Source organism: Chamaea fasciata, unplaced genomic scaffold (genome assembly GCF_029207755.1).
Source record: "Chamaea fasciata isolate MVZ Bird 193981 ecotype frontalis unplaced genomic scaffold, bChaFas1.0.hap1 SCAF_10, whole genome shotgun sequence".
In the NCBI taxonomy this organism is placed as follows: Eukaryota; Metazoa; Chordata; class Aves; order Passeriformes; family Sylviidae; genus Chamaea; species Chamaea fasciata.
In genome coordinates this window covers 17,780,886-17,795,748 of record NW_027094095.1, presented here as the reverse complement: position 1 = coordinate 17,795,748, position 14,863 = coordinate 17,780,886, and the positions used below count along the sequence as shown (strand labels likewise).

At 41.2% G+C, this 14,863-nt stretch overlaps 1 long non-coding RNA gene across 1 annotated transcript; it reads left to right on the top strand.

The window, feature by feature from the left end:
• Nucleotides 1–5,774: 5,774 nt before the first annotated feature.
• On the top strand, nt 5,775–14,653 carry LOC136294931 (uncharacterized). The gene is made up of 3 exons (XR_010722536.1): nt 5,775–5,848; nt 8,318–8,454; nt 14,512–14,653. It is a non-coding gene; the product is annotated as an uncharacterized lncRNA (long non-coding RNA).
• Nucleotides 14,654–14,863: the final 210 nt, after the last annotated feature.

Below are 14,863 nucleotides of genomic sequence, written 5' to 3'. Positions count from 1 at the left end.
CCCTGATGCAGTTTCAGTATTTCTATAGTAGTCAATAGCTAATGGCTCTGACTTTGCTGCACTGAGGCTGCCATTTTGTGCTGAGACAGTTTTTTCTGGTCTGACTTACTTTTTTTTTTGTCTTGATTGGATAAGACAGGAGGCTTCATTATCAAATATAATATAGAAGTGTCCAGAGGCCTCCTGGAGGTCAGACTCACAGTCATCAGACCTACCCATAATCAGGAACAGCCACTAGCCAGAAGAGCCACCAGCCCAGAGAGAGAAGACAGGAAGCCATCAGTCCCTATTTTGGGGAAAAACTGAGTCTTGGAGAGAGAAAAAATGTTGTGTGAGATCATGTACGGAACAAAGAACCTCTGCCTCCCAAGTCCAAGTTTAGTTTCCCAGCTTTAAATGTGGACCTTCCATGGCTGTGCATCCTGAGTGATAATGCCAACTCCTCCTGTATCAGGTGACCTCAAGAGTCTTGCTTCAGACCACTGCATTCAGCCCTCTCAGGCACAGATCCTGGTCAAAGCAGATAGGAAAATACTGCAGTTCAAAAAATAGCACCAATGCGCTATGAAACCTGCAGGAAAACAAACTTGTTTTCCTCTTGTAAGCATGGAGTAAGTTTCCTTAGTCCTCCTATTTATTTATCATACTGCTTCCTGCCATAGCAGGAACATAGCACAGTCACCTCTTTAAAAATTTACTGTCAAAATATGAAAGAATAAGTTGAAACAGTTGTTTTTAAGAAACACTGGTGCTTGAGCTGCTCTGAACTTTGGACATTCTCTTGGGATCTCCAAACATCTGTTAGACCAAGCAGCCTTCAGTGCCCCAGGGACAGCACTGGACTTCTGTACTACCTGTACCTTAGAATATCGCAAGGGGCCTGACTTGAAGCAACAAAAGTAAAATAATTTTCTGCCTATGGTGATGCTCCATCATAACTCGTTTTGATGGTACTTTATCTGGCATAAATTTGAGACAAAATAACTTAATTTGGTGCTCTGAAACCTGCAAGTCCAGACCTGTGTTGTTAACTCATTTTGTACATGAAACACCTTACCAGTCAGCAGGATGCAAGCATCTGTTTTCCATGACTGCCAGGAGTTCTGATTTCCCTCTTTGGAGGCTGTGTAATGCCAGCTCCTTCATGTGTGTGTTCAGAGCATGTTGTGTGCTTCCCATAGCTAGCTACACTCTTCAGTCATATCTCAAGAATATCACCTTTAGCCCTGAATTTGAATACATCTGTTTGATTTCTCATTGTTTAAGGAAAGTGGTTCTGATGCAATGAATAAAAGTGTGGCATTTTAGCTGCCTTCTGGGAGATGCCAGGAGATAGATCTCTGTAGCTGGGCTGCTGGCATGTGAGAGTTTGTTTTTCATGTGTTTGGAAAGACACAAAGAAGAAAAGAAATGCAAGGGTACCAATGAGCACATAGTTCAGGAGACAATGTAGAAGTGGTAAGGTAGTAGGGGGAAAGGTGAAATAAAAAATGGTGAAGGACTGGTAACAGAGACAGAAATAAATGAAGAAACAAGCTGAAAGGCATAAATACATTTAAGCTGTATTTGAGCAAAACACAGAACGCCTAAAAAACCGGTCTCTCTCACAGTTAGACTGTATTTGTCACTTAGAAAAGGAAAGTTATCTGTTGGGACAATTGACTGGAGTGATGGTGAGGTACCTATCACTGGAGCATTTCTGTGATAGAGTAGTCATAGAAAAAAATCTGGGGAATGCTGTCAGCTATTGGATGAACCCTTCCAGTTCTATTTTCTATGACCTCAGCATCCCATAATGCATGAGTGGGAGCAGTACCTCAGTTGTGGGATCATAGAAGACCTGTTTCTGACCTGGTCACATCCTCTATGATCTCAAAAATGATCAGAAATTCTCTATGATCTCAGAGAGTAAACAAGGCACATATTAGGAAATTAATTCTATGAGGAAGATTAATATAGAGGGGGGGGGAAAGGAAAAGGAACTGGTTGATCTGCAGACAACATTTTCTTCTGATCTATGGACCCAATGCCTCAAAACTTGCAATTTCCTCCTCATGCTGAACAGCCCCATTCTGCAACAAATACGTAGTTTGGCTTAGATACAGACCCAAAGCCCTCACAACTTGAGTTAAAAGATCTCAGAGTCTTTCTTCCAAGAAAAGAGTTATTAATTGATCTACTGCGCTTCAACTGTAAATAATTCTGTTCTCCCATTCAAGGAAAATTTCTTCTTATTTCAACCAAAGTCACACTTATGAAGTGATCTGGGATTATCCTAGCCTGGTGATTATTTTTATGCAAGACACCAGTTACTATCACTCTCTAAAACAAAGAGAAAAAACCAGACTTTCAAAAGTAACGTCTGGAGAGGCATCAGATTGAGATGAAACAAACTTTCATTCTCCCATCTTGGAGTTTCTCAGAGCTTGCCAACAGGGCCTAGCAAAGCCGAGTATGCTAATGTCAGTGGTCCTCCCTTGGAGGCAGGAGACTAGGACTGCTCCAGTACATATATACATGTACAGTATAAGAAGGCACAGGCCTTTAAAGTGACCACTCCTTCCCCACACAAATCTGCCCTGTGTTCTTTTTTTACACTCTAGGCCACTGAGTTACTGAGAACCATTCCAGTAACTGCAGGAAACGGTTGGCGGTTTTTTTGGTTGTTGTTGTTGTTTTGTTTTGGTTTTTTTTCCTGACAGTACTTTAGAGCCATTAGATTTATTATTTGAGGGTGTGTACGAGATTCTGGAAGTAGAACTTATGTCTGCTACGCTGTGAGATCTTTGGTATGATATTGACTCACTCATTGGCACCTGAGAGAGGTTTGGGGAATTCAGCAAGTTTTCAACAATCCAGTTAGAGAGATTAAACAGAATTATAGCTCACTTAGGTTTGACCTAATTTTATTAGATTTTCACCATTTCCAATTGCATAAACATAAGGAGCCAAGTATGCAGGTGGGGACTGGGATGATGTACAAGGATACTCAGGCTCTGTAGGCTGCTAATTGGTGGACTAAGTAATAAGGCACTTGGAAAGACTGGTATTTTTTCAGAACATTCTAGGGTCAAATCCTGTCCCCATTTAAACTGAGGCAATCAAGAGAGGAAAGATTTTTGCTATGTATTCTGTTGGAACTGGAGAAAGAGATGAGAGAAACTACCTGATGCAGAAAATATCCAGGATGAAGGTGGTTGTTTGGGGCAAGATTCATTACTTATTTGTCTCGGACATAAGAAAAAGATAGAATGTCTCAAGACCATAGAACTAGCCTGATAAATATGGTGATATCAGAAGGTTTTTGATCAGGGCTAAACACAAGACAAGCAATGGTTAACCATTTCAGATAATAGCAGGGCAAATGAGAAGTCATTTTGTGTGAACATCGTTATTGTTATCAAACGGTAAGCTGTAATTTTTCAGTGATATTTTATATTTTGTTTTAGAAAATAAATCTCTTTTTCCTATGTATAGAAGAGCTCTTGAGCCCCAAACTGAAGTATGCTATGGTAAAGTGACACCAGCTGAAATACTGGCCTGGCTGTTTGCGTGGGTACTTTCTCATGAAATAATATTGCTGTCCATATTTGTTAAGGGAATGATGCTTTTGACTTATTTTCTACAACCAAAACAGAAAGAGGGGTAGGAGGGAGAAGTCTACACTATGGTTTTTGCTCTGCAGTGTTCTTTATCTCTAATACAGCATCTGCTGTATGAAATTCACCCTGAAAGAATGGACACTCAGATGTCTTCCAGCAGAGAGGACACAACTCTCAGGCTGAATTAGGCCATTTGGAGAGGTTTACCAAAATCTCCATGCGTTATAGACACAAGACTTTTCTCTCATACTGGTATGGACTGAGGACTTGGTGGGTAAGTAAAATTTTACTTTTTTTCCTTTTGAAAAGTAGAATAATCTAAAAGAAATTGGTAATGTATCTGGACCTGGACTTCTCAGCAAAGGTTTGCAAAGTCGTCTAAAAAGTCAGAATATTTAATAAGCAGATCATGAAATATTTTCTAGCAAAAAAAAAGCAAAAACAAAAACAAAAACAAACCAACAAACCAAAAAAACAAGAGGGATTTAGTAATGTTGGGATGTAGTTTTCTGTTAATGACTTTATTTTCTTCTTCCTCCTGTTTAGGCAGTAACATGCGAACTTTGACCACATCACCGGTGTGAAATTGCTGATTAACCTTTTGACTCTGACAATTGGGACTTCTCTCAACACCAACTGGTAATGCTGAAGACCATTAGTAGTAAATATTGGGACATCCCAGCCCCAGATGTCAAAAGGTTAATGAAAAATCAAGTATCTTGCTTTTACTGGGGAACTTGGAAACCTTCCCTCCAAAACCGTTCATTTTTTCTGATAAATAAGCCAGACTGCTTGAGCTGAGAAAGACGGGTGTTTTGCTAATGCGTACAGCTGTTAATTGAAAAAGATTTGGGTATGCTTGTTCTTCTGGATGTAGATAAAAGAGGGATTTGTTGGCGAACTTAGTTGGTCTTGAACACCCCTCTGTTCAAATACACTACTTAATAATTATGCTTTGTTCTTTCTGTAACAGCCATGGAGGGAATTTGAGTGGAATACTCATTTTCTTTAAGTCATATCTGCCAGTAATCATTCCTGGCTTAAGACCAGCTGCCATTTATGTGTTTTATGAAAATATAACAGTTTTACACTCAAAACTATTTTTTTTTTTAGGTAAAAGCTTCAGCACAAGCTGGTTCCACATATCTACCAAAAATGCTATTTATCACAGATTTTGGTCTTTAAAACAGAAAGATAATGTTAAAACATTTTGATTACCCTTTCCTTGCTGCTATCATTCACAACCCATCTTTTCTAATTATGGTATTAGGACATTTACATAACCGGGAAAAGGGTCCTTTAACTACATTTCTATTATGTTTGGCACTTCTGTGAAAGGATATTATATTCATGTGCATTAGAGATTGCTTATAAAAGATCAAGACAATAATAGCAGATCAGACGATAAAGGTTCCCTTTTCTCCTCCCAGACAGGCTGTCTCTGACAGAAGAATACAGTTCATCAAAAGTGTCTGCAGGTTGTCAAACTCAGTGAGATTTGGGGACACTCGGAGGCTGTCATGGCCAACAAGAAGATTTTCTGTAGGGTTCTGCCATCATTCACCCTCAGGAAATAATCACTCACTACATTCTGCATGCTCTCATGATAGAGCTCTATTTGAGAGAAAAGAGCCATTTTATCAAAGGACAATATATCCCTTCTCTTGGTCCATGTAGCTTCCATTATCAGACCATAATAAATCATATTTATGTTCTCAGTTAATAAGACTGATTACAATGCAGGTTACAGGCATGGGAAAAGAAAATCAGGTGAAAAGATGTTTTAATGAAAATATGATAAGCAAACAGCTTCTGTGAACATTTCAGGCTGTTATTTGTAATGATCACAGGCAATTTTTGATACATCTTCTTTAGCAATGGTTTAAGCTGCATAAATTGGCTTGCCACTTTATACGTTGAAATAGAGAGAATCCTAGTGTCCTTCTAATGTTGTCTAGAATCATTATATACATTATAAGCATAAAATGAGTTTAATGTATGTGCTTTGAAAAGAAGGGGAAAACAGAAAATCAGGGAAGACTGATTTTAATGCTGCTCACAATGATTTTGAAATTTTCTACTCATCTTTGTTACTAACGGTGCATTTTCCATGAAATTTAGGAATGACATGTACTGCTTTCATCTCCTTAAAATTAATATACTGTGCTCTCTGTTTTTCTCAATTTCTTCGAAGTTCCTCTTAGAGTACTGTGCAAAGAGACGGAGAGAAATTCTCCACTTGAAGTGTAAGTATATCTGCTATTAATGCTGAGGGGAGTTAAGTGTCTGCTTCTATGGGAGAATACACCCCAGTGTTCCTGAAGGGCACCCTGTTAAAATGGTGCAAGAATGTTTAACTCTGGCACATGTGATGAATTTCAAGGGCCAACATCCACAGAATTACTTAAAGTGATTAAGGCAGTTTTTTTATTAGGGTAAATATTCTGATATAATTTCAGCATATAAGTGTATGGAGGGAAGTGGCTGATGGACTGCCTTGTTCTCATCTTGTGAAAAGTTTTCATTTGCTATTATGTTCAGCATCATACTTTCAAGATGAAGTTAGAAATTTAAGGAATAATTTCCTCCGGCTAATACATAATTTTGACCAGGTCTCTGAAACTGTACAGCACTTGTAGAACGACGGTGACAAAGACTCCTTGGTGTTGTGTCTGCAGGACCTATTCTGCTCTCTGGTATTTCCCTAAAATCACTCTTAAACAAATTTTAAAGCTTTGTATTTGGCCTGGCCCTGGAGAATAGCCATAAAATTACCTTAACCCTTTTAGGACACTTCAAAAGAGCAGTGCCCATATAAGAAACAGCAGACTGCCCTTCAAAGGCAATATACTGATATGACAACAGACGTAGATAATGTACTTCATGATGGAACTGCTTGATACAGAGAAAAACATGTTGTAGCTGCCTTCACTGTGAAAGGGGTTTAAGAATGCTGCCTGCCAACTCCACAAAAACCAGAGCTGCTATTTCGGTTAAAGGCCAGTGGATTTTATTTTTCACGTCAGTTTTCACTACCCTCAAACATCACTGTTATGACAGACTGTCATCCAACCAAACCAGCATTCTGTTACCATTCAAGCAAGCAGGAAAAAAGCAAACACGAAGAAATCTTAAAAGTCCAAGTAGTAATTGGGGGGTGCATGTGAGTGAACTACTTTTGTGTAGCAATACTGATTACTGAAAATGAAACACTTAAAAGAAAATAAACAAAAAGCAGTACTTTCAGAGCCAGTGGTGTTTTCTTGGCTGGCAATTTCTCTTTGTTCTATTTCATGACACCAGGCTCAATGGTTGAAGGGGTGTTCTGGGCCAGATGTCAATCACAATGTCTGACATAAACAAAAATATCTAAAAAGGCATGCCAGCATCTTCCTTTTGTTTTCCCATTAGCTCCATTTTTCTTTTCATAGGCTGACAAAAAATTACTGCCTCCAAGTGAATTCAGTAATGTCACTATATATCTAATATCTAGGAGACCTTTTGTTTTAGCTTTACTGGGCTTAACCACAAAAGACACTTGACATTGACAAAGAATCTGTCAAACATACAATGATCAGTGCAATGAAACCTCTCATGACAGAAGGGCACTATTCTGCCTCCCCCTTGCCTCCAGCAGCAGCCTGTCTGAACAAAATATGCTGGAGCACATGTAGCAGCTGAACCATTACAGAGCAGGCCAGAAGCTGAGATGTGTCTTGTTTAAATTGTCATAGCATATTAGTATAATTAAAACTGCCAAAAGAGTAGAAAAGATAGATGGAAATGTTACATTACTTGTTTCTAGAGATTAACCTCCAGCCAGAACTGAAATAGAGAGACACGTTTTGGATTTCTTAGAGCTCTGATAGGGAAGAAAACAAGCCCAAGAGTACATCTCTCGAAGTGCGAGACATGAAGTCATAGTTCCTATATTTACACAGAAAAAAGCAGAAATAGTGTTTCAAGCAGACACTCTTGTTTCCTCTGTGATTACAGCTCCCGTTGTGGCTGTGCTCTGCAGAGCAGTTGTATCATCTCCCAGCTAATTCCTTTCCACTCCCCTCTGCTTTTGTGCCTGCAAGGTCTTGACACCTCTTGGGCTTGCTGATGAACCGATGTCACTGCTCATCACCCTGTCCCCATTTGTGGGCTTGGCTGGTGCTCCAGGTGCCCAGCCCCACAGCAGTACACAGTGACCCATGGTCAGGCTCTGGGCCTCAGCAATGCCAAGAAGCAATGGTCAGGAACTCATCCTGCACAGGTTTCATCCTTTGGGCATGCCCATCCCTGGCAAAGAGAAACAAATGCCTACAGAAGGCAGGCACAGATAGACCAGCCCTAACTCTGCTCTTGAATCCAGCTCCCTGATGCACAAGAGAGCCAGAAAGGGAAGACTTAGATTGCTTTGCCTTAGCTGTTTCTGCTTCTCATTGCAAGAAAAGATGTTTGAACAATGGCTTCAATTTAAAGTCTGACCTTTCAAATGCCAAGCTTCATGCTTGTTTCTGTGTTGAATGTATAGATAAAACATATGGCTTTCTAAAACTGGCCCTGAAAATTATGTTCTCTTCATCAATGAGATGTTTTCCTTCCCATGCATCATTACCTCTCATAACTATTCAGGACAAACTAGTTATGATCCCAATTTATAATTATGCCCTGAGTTATATCTGGTGGTGAGAAAATTATTTAAAACCTTCTCCATGTTTGTTCAGTTGTAGATGTTGGAACTCAATTTATCCAGAAGCTGGGGAGGACCTGAACTGGCTCCAGCCATTCTGAAAGAGAGAAGAAGCAGCACAACTGTTCTCTAACAAAAATGGTACATTCAAGGAGAAGCTTCAGGAATCAGGTAGGTCTCATGTTCATTTCTTCTGGGATCAATGAACTTCACAGCTTTGCCTCATTTGCTGATTTGCTTTAAGTAGAGAGATGTTAAATGTGAGCCTTTAATTTTTAGGTTCCTCCATATTTCCTGTATTTCCTGAATTTAAATCTTGGTTAATGACTTCTCCATATAGGGTTTCTCTTAAATTTCTGTCAGGGTCTGTAGATGTGCATAACTAGTAAAAAATATGTTATCTGCATTTAGTGTTGGCTTTTGGAACCCTCACCGCCAAGTCACCTCTCTACTGCACCTCACCTCACATGCATTTCTGTGTAGTGCCAGGAGAAGAATGGAAAATAGCCATGAAATAAAAGCAGATTTGCTCCCATTAAAGGCAATGAAAACTGTGCTTTTACTTCTACTTACTCATAGTAGCGGAGAAAAATGAAGTGGAAACAAGCACAACAAAACACCTCTGCCAGCTATCTACAAGCTAACCAAGGCTTCCACTAATGAGGTGCTCTGGCATTTTAAGAAAGACAGGTTCTTCCAGAAATGGAAAAAATACGCTGAGTTTTTCCTTCAGTTCTGAAAGGCTAGTGAAAGAATAACAAATTGTATTTCAAAAAAGGGATGACAGTCAAACTTTTAATGCTGTCTGTGCTATTAAATACCTAAAGATGCCCATACAGTTTCTTGTCAATTAAATGCTTATACATACATATTTGGCAGCTTATTAAATATTGATACATACCTCATGTAATTATTGACTGTATTTACAGGGTAATTTAAATGACCATAAAATTTTTGAGAAAGTTAATAATATCAAATTACAATAATGGAATAATTTTCAGGTCAAATTTTCTAGAAGACTCTATACCATGGACAATCACATAGTCTATTAAACAGAACAGTACAGTTTGTGGAAAAGATAATAGTCCAGATCATGAGATAGCACCAGATTTCACATTATGATTTCCAGATGTCTTTGTGAGCTTAATGCATACAGCATTGGTTTAAGTCTAATCTGCATGGCAGAAATGCAAGTTGTTCCAATTTTCTCCTCACTGGGGCTGTGTGGAGAAACAGGAGGGCATTGTTCTGCTGCTTTGGAGAGAGGAGTTTCCCTGAAGGACAGGGAAAAGTCGCACCTAGCAGTGTCCACATCCTCATCTGGCTGCAGAAAGCTGGCAAATCTGCCTCTGACCTTTATCTTCCCATCACAGCATCCCTTTTCCTGCACACTTGTCTCCACACAGTGTCTCAGCCACCCCAAGACATTGGACAGAACTGGCCTCCCTGTCCTGTCCCCAGCCCTAAACACTGGAAACATCAACATTCTCTTTTGTTTGGAACGCTGGAAAGATCTGAGTTACAGCAGCCTGTCACAGCTGTCAGGCTTCTGTGACAACCTGGTTGTATTATTCTAAGCAGTGTGTGTTGATTCACTGAAGAAAGAGGGTGGAACTTGCCAAACTGAACATCATATATGCTCAATCAGAAGCTCCTGGAGTGAGTGTCTGTGCAACCAGAAGGCAGCTTCCCAGCTGTTCCCAGGGAGCAGCTTTGGAAACAAAGTTCCCTGAACATCCACTGTAAAACAGTGTATTGCACCAGTCTCCTGACCCAAGGACTGGGTGAAGTCACATTACATCAGTGGCAGCCTGGGGGATTTACAGCATTTTGAAGGGCAGCCCAGTATCCTCCTGTGCCCAGAAGGGCCACAGATGTCCAGAAGTTTCTGGTGGGTCACATGTAACTATCAACATGAAATAGTATTTCCTCTGTTACATTCCCGCTGGAGAGCGTTTTACTGGGACAGGTAGGTGGGCTGGATAACAGTGCAAGGATATGACAGGACATTTGCTTTTCTATTTTAGAACTGTTGGGCCGGGAAGTGAGAAAGAGGTCTGCAAAGAGAACAGGTGTCTGACATGACAGTGCAATGGGAAAAAAAGCTCAAGGCTACTTTTTCTCCATGGAAATCTCTACAGAAAATTGTCAGTTTGGGGCTTTATGAATTTCTCTCTGGAGTCAAACATTCAGTGTGAATTTACAAAGGAGTGGGAGGAAGGAGTATTTTGGCTCTGTCAATCCTGTGTACAAAACCTCCCAGGGTTTCAGTGAGGATTTTAGCATCTCTTGCAGTCTTCAAATGTTATGCTGTGCAAGGATGTGCTTATACATAATTTTGTAATTGAAATGGCATGTTTACTGTTCTATTTCATGCTTGATTGTGTTTTTTAAACACCTTTACTCATGCTGTTAGAAGTGGGATTATAATTAAAATGTCCTGTTGAACACCTTGTTCAGTTCAATGAAGGCGTAATAGAAGTATAAATACTTGTTCTTGTTGACTCTGTGATGTCAGCACAACAAACGCAGTAAATGTCATAAACCAAATCTCTCTTTCACCAAAGCATCTGTCAGAAGGGAAGGGAAAACAGAATATGTGACTGGGCAAAGAGGGGCTCTCCCCTTCGGAAAAAGGAAATTCTTTGAGATGTTATCTGTGATATAGATGCATGAACTAAGGCATGGAATGATTGATTGATCTATCCAGTTATGAGGCAAAAAAAGTCAGAGGAGAATTCGTTCCTCTTCTCACAGTCCCTTGGCCTAAAGACTAAGTAGCACTTTCTCCTACACTTGCCATTAGGAAATGCTGAGCCTGCCTGTCAAGTATTAAGGAGCAACTTATATTTCTTAATATTCCTATTTCCTTAAAATATATACAGATAAACATACTTCAAGTCTTTATGGTGGAGTGGAATTACAACACAACATCCAAATATTTCTAAGTCACCGTCCAGTGGCTTCAGAACTTTTGCATAGCAATAATGGTTTCATTTTCTTCATGTTTTCTCTTGTAGTCTAAGTTACCACCAATGATGTGATGTCTAACCTTTCTGGCAGGCACATATTCAGTCTTAAGGAGCTTTAAATTACTTCACAGTTTGAAATTTCATGTAAGAAGGGATGTTCCAACACTTAGCCTAATTGATGGTTTCTTGGGCAGTTTACTTGGATACCTTGGCTTAATTTCCTCCTCTAAAAAACGGGGAGAACAATGTCTGTGTTCTCTGTGCTCTTTGATGTAATAATATTTTTACTATACTAAATACTAGGCTCTACACTGCATAAACCCCATGAGATTTTAGGTCTGTGTCCTTTCACAGGCTGAAAGAGGGCTCTCAAAACCAATCCCAGGATGTGTAGTATTTCTGTGCCAGAGCAGGACTTGGCAGTCACTAGCTGTCCAACAGGAAAAGCCCATGTGATCTTTATGAAGCAGGCAAATAAGCCAATCCAAAGGGTGTGGAATAGGCCTTGTGTGCACAGTTTCATTTCTAGCTACTTCAAACTTAGCAGAAGTTGGACAGGCAGATGGTTCACAGAATTTGGTCTTTAGAATGAAAGCATTTAGGAAGTGGCAAAGTAGGAGGTTTTTCCCCCGGGATGAGAGAAGCAGTTGGGTACATAGGACAGTCCAGTCCAGACCAGAGAAAGATTCAGCAGCAGCAGGGATAAGGCTACAGAACACAGAACATGCAAGACAAAATGGACAAGAATGTTGTGAAGTGGAATTGCAACAAAACTTGGTGTATTTCTTTGAATATCTCATTATATGAACAGGTGCAGCTCTACACACCCACACATGCTGCATTTATTTCAGCGTGTGATCATATAAATACCTGCAGGTGCGATACTGAAGAGACACCCATGCTGAGGCATGAATATGGAGTTCCACATCTGTATTGGCTCCCTGGTTCACACAATGAACTAGTGCAGTCAGTGGGTTCTATTTCCACCTCCTGTATGCACTTCAGAATTAAAATCAAAGAAAAGTCCATCCTGGTAACTACATTTAACAGGATGTCATGGCATAGAACTAAAATATGTGTATGGGACAGTCATCATTACCTCACTGTGCTGCACATTATATATAAAATTAGGCCGAAACTAATTTCAGATAAAAATGGCCACATCAATTAAATGTATGGTAATAAATTCATGAAGCTGGAATTTAATATGTCTTTTGGGACACCTAAAACTTCAGCTGGGCTTCAGTGCAGTGGCTGGTTTCTCACTTCTGGCACACACAGAGATGGCTGCTTGTCTATAATACACGGGGTGAAAATCATGGCTGCTGAAAAACCATGGTTCTGAATTCTCTTACTTGCTTACATGTAAAAAAGTCTCAGCCACGGCATTACACTTATGCAGCTGGCTTCATTAAACAATAACATGATGCTAACTACTTGACTATAAACACCCTCCTTTCAGTGTCAAAAATGTAAAACAGCTAAGGAATATAAACTGGGGGCAACCTTTTGCATGTAACTGCTGCCTGCAGAGACTCCAGGTTCTCAAAGTTTCCTACCTTTTAAAAGGCCTTTCGTGATAACTTTTGTTTCCCAAAGAGAAAAATAAACCTACCAAAGTTCCTTTGAACATTTCAGCAGCCTTTCATAGTGTTAGCTGTGATAGTAATGGTGTCATATTCTTAATAAGGATGCATACAAACTGTGTTTTAGGAGTCCCTGCTGCTTTCTTTGTGGAAACTATCTCAGATGCTTTGGGATTATTTGGCAGTAACTTCTTTTTGCACCATGATTTCACAGAGATCTTCTCTGTTATCTTCTCTGCAGCATACTCCTTTGAAGATCTGGGGAGAAAATGTGGTGCTTGAGCATTCAGTGAAACCTAGTTTGCATCTCCGTCTAGCTGTCACAGTCAGGGCTGTCCTGTGACAGAAAATGTGAAGGGACCATAGTGCCCAAAATTCAGCAAAAATTTTACATAGTGTTGTCCAGGCAAAAGAATAACGAGAATATGGTCAATTGAGACTTCATAGGAAGCAAAGGAGAAAAGAAAGCACAATTTTTTTCAGGTCTGAATGTCATTGCTTTGCCCAGAGGGACCCCGGCTGCCATCCACGGCTCACAATAGCAAATGTACTCTGTGCAGTGACACAGCCAAAGGGACCACAAGTGGCTGGAGAAGTGGTAGAAATAACACTGTGCTAATGAAGAGTTTCATCCAGGCAAATTTAACTCCCTCAGAATTAGCCTGGGTATCCCTCCATGACACATTTGTTTTAGAGTCACATCATGTTGCAGTTTTTAGACTCTGGCAGGCTCCTACGTAGGAACTGTGTCCAAGAGCTTTTATTTCATCTGCTCCAATTGGGAAGAGCATGGCAGTTTCTTTTGGTTGAGACTTTGCTATAATGATCTGAGCTTTAGTCACTGTGAGACTGGCCCTCTGCAAAGCATTCACTTGGTGTTACAACCAGAGACAACTGAGCTCCAAAAGTGAGTGCAGACTGTGTCTACTTATTAAGTAGAGGGGCATGTGGAGAGCCCATTACTCAGTAATTGGTGCTTGCTGCCAGTTAGCATTCAGCAGGACTTCCAGGATTTGTATAGACCTTACGGCCCAGAATGGCCTGGAATTGTTCTTGTCTTATTTGCTTCCACTATAATCAGCTGGTGGCTCTCTGCTTTGCACAGCTACCAAAACCAGCTTGATCAGACTGAAAGGCACCTGGAAGTACAGGATGTCCCCAAGGAATTCATCCAGAGGGACATGCAGGTCTGAAAGATTTTGTGGCTAAGGCTGTGTTCCAGTTTTGTGAACTTGCAAGTTTCTTCCCCTGCCTTGGAAGAGGAAAATGATGACTGGGACTTGTGGTAAAGGAAACCTTTGTGTCTTACTTTTTAGGTGAGACAAACTGCACTTTGGTATGGGGAATCTCGAGAGACAGCGTAGTAAATCTTTACAGAAAAGCCTATATAGACATTTGACAAAAACACAGCTCTGTGGGGTACATGCCACTTGACAGCATTGCCGTGGGGAAACTTTTTGTTGTCCATGTCCCAACTGCTGCTGTTACTGCCAAGGAGGCAGCTCGGTGAGGTTTCGGAGAGATGTCCATAGCCCCTGGCGGGCTCAAGCAGCCCACTCTGCTGCCCAGGAGCAGGTGGGCTCTGGGTGTGCAGGGGGAAGAAAGAGGGGTCTTCTCATATGCCTATTCCCCGGAACATTGTATTTATGTATTTATTTATTTATTTACAGCACAGGCAGCATTAGCCCCAGAGGCTGACCAGGCGGTTGAATGTAGCAGACAGGCTGGTCTCCCCAAGCACGCGGGCTCTGCCAACACCTGTGAAGTGAAAACCTGTCCGCGCCGCAGGTGAGAGAACAAATAACGCAGGGCGCCGCCGCGGGAGTAACTCCTGCCAGCGGGACTGCCGCAGCCACGTCCGCAGAGCCCTCGGGGCCGGGGCAGAGCCTCCGGGGCCCGGGCAGAGCCCATCGCGGCCCACGGCGGGGCCCGGCGGGCGGGCGGCGGCCCCGCCATCCCCGGGCCCCGCCATCCCCGGGCCCCGCCATCCCCGGCCCCGCGCTCGGCGGCGGCGCGCGCCGT